Genomic DNA, 4,765 nt, shown 5'->3' on the forward strand with positions numbered 1-4,765 from the left:
AGGCTTCGAGGTAAGTAATAAATATGTGCAAAATTACCACCCGATAGGTAGTAGCCCCTGATACTCTGTTTGGTGTTCGGAAAGAAAAGCCAAACGGAGGGTCAATTATAATCCGCAGGAGTCTAATAATAAGTATTGTTGTGCATAAGCAGCCTGTGTTGCTTGCTGCTGCTGCCCGTACTACCGAGGTTGCTGAACTGAAGCGGGACCTGGAGTAGGCGCAGGGAGAGCTCGACCTCACGAAGAGGCAGCTCGAAGAGAAGAAGGGTAAGTGATTCCCGCTCTTTATGGATTTAAAGATAGGCAGAATTGGTGAGTCTAACAGCTAAGTGTCGTGACAGTGTAACAAGGGCCACCGCCGAGGTGGCGTCCCTGAAGAAGGCGCTATCTGAGGCTGAAGACAAGGCGGTCTCGGAGTGTAAGGAGCGTGAAAAGCAAAGTGCTAGGGTAGGTGAGGTACAGCAAGAGCTCCAGGACCTCGGCAAGAAATGTGAGTCCATGGAGCATGATCAGGCGAAAGAGGCTGAGCTTGCGAAGGCCCTTGTGAATTTAAAAGACGCCAAGGCCGAAGCCGATAAAGCACAGCAGGAGATCCAGGAGGCCAAGAAGATAGCAGCGGGTAAGAAGTTCTTTATGCAAAGCAAACCTGTGGAGGAGGCGTTTCTTTTACTTACTCGAATTTGGAGCTCTCTAGGGGCATTCGCAGATCTGCCATGCAGCGTATCAGACGCTGCGGAGTTCTACCATGCCCAGGAGGGGAGCTCAATGGAGAAGTTGTTCTGGTCCCAGTATGCTGGGGCCGAACATCCAATGCCTCCGAGTGACCAACTGAAGCAGTTGGTCAAACTCCACAAGGCTGCCGAACTGGCTATGAAAGGTTTCATAGTCTGGATGTGGCCTGTTGAGGTCATGCCCAGTAGCTACTTTGGCCTGATCAAGCGGATGGTGGATGCCTGCCCGCAGCTAGAGGTGATCAAGCGCTCCGTCTGTATCAAAGGTGCCCGCCGGGCCTTTGCCCGCGTCAAGGTGCATTGGGGTAAGCTGGATTCGGAGAAGCTGGTCAAGGACGGGCCGCAGGAGGGCAAGGCGCATCGCCATCCCGAGTTGTACTATGATGGCGTTATGAAGGGTGCTCGTCTCGTGGCTGATGAATGTACCAAGGACACCGTTTTTGAATGAATTCACTTCTGCCATGTTTGTAATTTAAGGACGAAGTTACTTGCGCTATGTAGCGCTTTTGTTATTTAAAATATTACCTTCTGTGTGGCTGTTTATAAAATCCTGAAAGTAGGCCAGTCGTCGGCTTCCTCCCCCACATAACTAGTACTGGGGTGTTCATGGAAAACCCGGACACTCTTTATCCAAATGTTTGGTCCCTTAAGGAGGTGTCCGGCGCAGCGAACAAGGCAATCGGACTATGCGGCTTTATAACTTTCACTTAGCCATCGAAGTCTACAATTGTAAATTTCGGCGAAGCCCCTAGAATCCGGAAGGCCGAATCGGGGCGCCATACACGCCTAGATCGGGCGAAGCCGATATATCGCCTAAAGTGGAAAACCTTTAAGGATTTTGAGACCTCTCGAATAGCGACCAGCTCTCACCACATCATGCCGGTCAGTTTTTGACTTTCTCTACTGAGGTACGCGTCTGGAAGAACCGGGACACAATCGCAGTAGTTCTCCCTGCGCTACCTTAGCCGATATAACGGAACGTAAGGCACCAAAACAAGGGAGCCGGGCTATCCCAACTGTAGACCCAAGACATGATTCGGAGCTGATGCATATAATGCTATAAGTTCGGGGTGCCGCACTGTTGAAAGTGTTCGGACTTTATTTGCCATATTATGGGGCGCCATGAGGAGCCCCTGGCAAACTGACTGCACCAAGGTGTACAGGTACAATATGAAATAATCATTTATAAGAGAAAAAAATGCTCAAATAAGAATAATAAGCTGATGCTATATATAATCTCTCATTGACGAAAAAAACATTTAAGCGTATGTTTACAATGGATGCATTAAGCAGAGACAAAATAGGACTATTTGACATGTCCTATCCAAGGGCAGGCTGTGTACAGATAGATAAAGCAGGTATAATGATCGTAAATAGATTCCACTTGGGTATTTCCTTCTGTGCACAACGTCTGTTGCCTCGTTGGATGTCCCTCCCATATGAGACCGGCAATTCGGCTCTTCTGAGGATGCTGCGCTAACGCGGTGTCCTGAAATGTAAGAGGGAAAGAGTGTGAAGGTATTTGGCGGTTACCCGCACTATTGACTGAGTCGTTGATGCGCCTCCGCCTATGCCCATGGTATCTCGAGTGCGTAATTGTGTACGCGTGGCACGAATGCTGCTTTGAACGGGCTTGTGCGGAGGCCGGACTGCTAATCACGCTCTTGGCGTTCCTGATGATCCTGTTGTGGGGTGCTCCGGACTCGCTTGACTGTGCTCAAAGTTGTCGCCGGATTGGTTTGTCGGAGTATGCCGCATTGTACTTCTGCCGCAAGGGTTGCCGTATGCTCTTCTGTTCGAAGGGACCGGTCCATATTTCCATTGACAGTGATGACCCCACGCGGTCCTGGCATCTTGAGCTTGAGGTATGCATAATGTGGTACCGCATTGAATCTAGCAAATGCGGTTCGTACGAGCAGTGTGTGGTAGCCACTGCGGAAAGGGACGATGTCGAAGATTAGCTCTTTGCTCCTGAAGTTGTCCGGGGATCCAAAGACCACATCCAGTGTTATAGAGCCCATACAGCAGGCCTCTACTCCAGGAATAACACCTTTAAAGGTGGTTTTAGTGGGCTTGATCCTTGAAGGGTCAATGCCCATTTTGCGCACTGTGTCCTGATAAAGCAGGTTCAGGCTGCTGCCGCCGTCCATGAGGACACGCGTGAGGTAGAATCCGTTGATGATTGGGTCTAAGACCAATGCGGCTGAGCTGCCGTGACGGATGCTAGTAGGGGGATCCCTACGAACAAAGATGATCGGACAAGCTAACCATGGATTGAACTTGGGGGTGACTGGCTCCATCGCATAGACGTCCCATAGTGCCCGCTTCCGTTCCCTCTTGGGGATGTGGGTGGCGTAGATCATGTTGACCGTTTTCACCTGGGGGGAAATTTCTTTTGTCCCCCTGTGTTCGGACGCCGGGGCTCTTCATCATCGCCGATGTGCAGCCCCTTGTCCTTGTTTTGGGCATTTATCTTACCGGCCTGTTTAAACACCAGTAGTCTCTATTGGTGTGGTTGGCTGGTTTGTCTGGGGTGCCATGAATTTGATACGAGCGCTCCAGTATGCGGTCCAGGCTGAACGGTCCCTGATTACTTTGAACAGTTTTTTCCGCTGACCGGACTTAGATCTGCTGAATCTGGCGTTGACCGCCGTGTATTCAGTGTTGTCACCGTTGTTCCATCTCTTATGTTTGTTGCGCCGTGGCTTGCCGTTAGTATTGCAGCCATCCGGAGTGCCGTAATGTGGCGTGGTGCCGCTGCGAGCCAACCAGCTATCCTCACCCGCACAAAAGCGGGTCATTAGGGTTGTGAGAGCTGCCATAGACTTGGGTTTTTCCTGGCCGAGGTGTCGAGCAAGCCACTCGTCACGGATATTATGCTTAAAAGCCGCCAGGGCTTTGGCGTCCGGACAGTCGACTATTTGGTTCTTTTTAGTAAGGAACCGATTCCAGAATTTCCGAGCTGACTCTCCGGGCTGTTGAGTGATGTGGCTCAGGTCATCGGCGTCTGGTGGTCGCACATATGTGCCCTGGAAGTTATCAAGGAATGCGTCTTCCAGGTTTTCCCAACTGCCAATGGAATTTGCTGGAAGGCTGTTTAACAAGTGTCGGGTTGGTCCTTTGAGCTTAAGGGGAAGATACTTAATGGCGTGTAGATCATCTCCGCTGGCCATGTGAATGTGGAGAAGGAAATCTTCGATCCATACTGTGGGGTCTATCGTGCCATCGTACGATTCGATGTTCACGGGTTTGAACCCTTCTGGGAATTCATGATCCATCACTTCCTCCGTGAAGCAGAGGGGGTGTGTGGTGCCTCTGTGCCGGGCTATGTGGCTACGCAGCTCGAATTGGTCTGAGTTGCTGTGTTCGGCCCGGCCGGATTTGTTGATGATGTATCCGGTGCGACGATCATTGTCGCGCGCTGGGGCGCACCCCCGCCATCTGTAGATCAATCTTGGCTGTCCTGCTTTATTTTCTAGAATATCTTGCAGGTCTTCCTTGTTGCCCTGGGCCGTAGTATATCAGCATGGGGATGCGGGCTGGTATGCGGGCTGATACCCCGTTTATCCCGGCCATGGGGTGGCCGGTCAGCCGTTTGGCGTTCGAGTCCATATTCCTCGGCTGCCAGGACTTCAGTCCATCTATCTGTGAGCAGGTCTTGATCAGCTTGGAGTTGCTGCTGCTTCTTCTTCAGGCTCCTCGCAGTGGCTATAAGCCTACGCTTGAAGCGCTCGTGCTCCACGGGATCCTCAGGCACGCCGAATTCATCGTCGCCGAGGCTGATCTCGTCTTGGGAGGGGGGCATGTAGTTGTCCTCCTCCGGGTATGTGTCTGTCGCCTGTTCTTCTGGCTGACCTGGTCATCTTCCTGTTCGGCCTGCTCGAAGGCGGGCTGGTCAGGGTCATATTCTTCTTCGGCGCCATCCGGATTATTTTCGTCTCCGGGGCCGGTATGGCTATGGCGGGGCTTGGAGCGGCGCCGATGACACCCATGCTTTGATTTTCTTCCCGAGGGGTTGTCCTCCATTGCCTCGT

This window comes from Triticum dicoccoides, chromosome 4B, assembly GCF_002162155.2.
Source record: "Triticum dicoccoides isolate Atlit2015 ecotype Zavitan chromosome 4B, WEW_v2.0, whole genome shotgun sequence".
NCBI lineage: Eukaryota > Viridiplantae > Streptophyta > Magnoliopsida > Poales > Poaceae > Triticum > Triticum dicoccoides.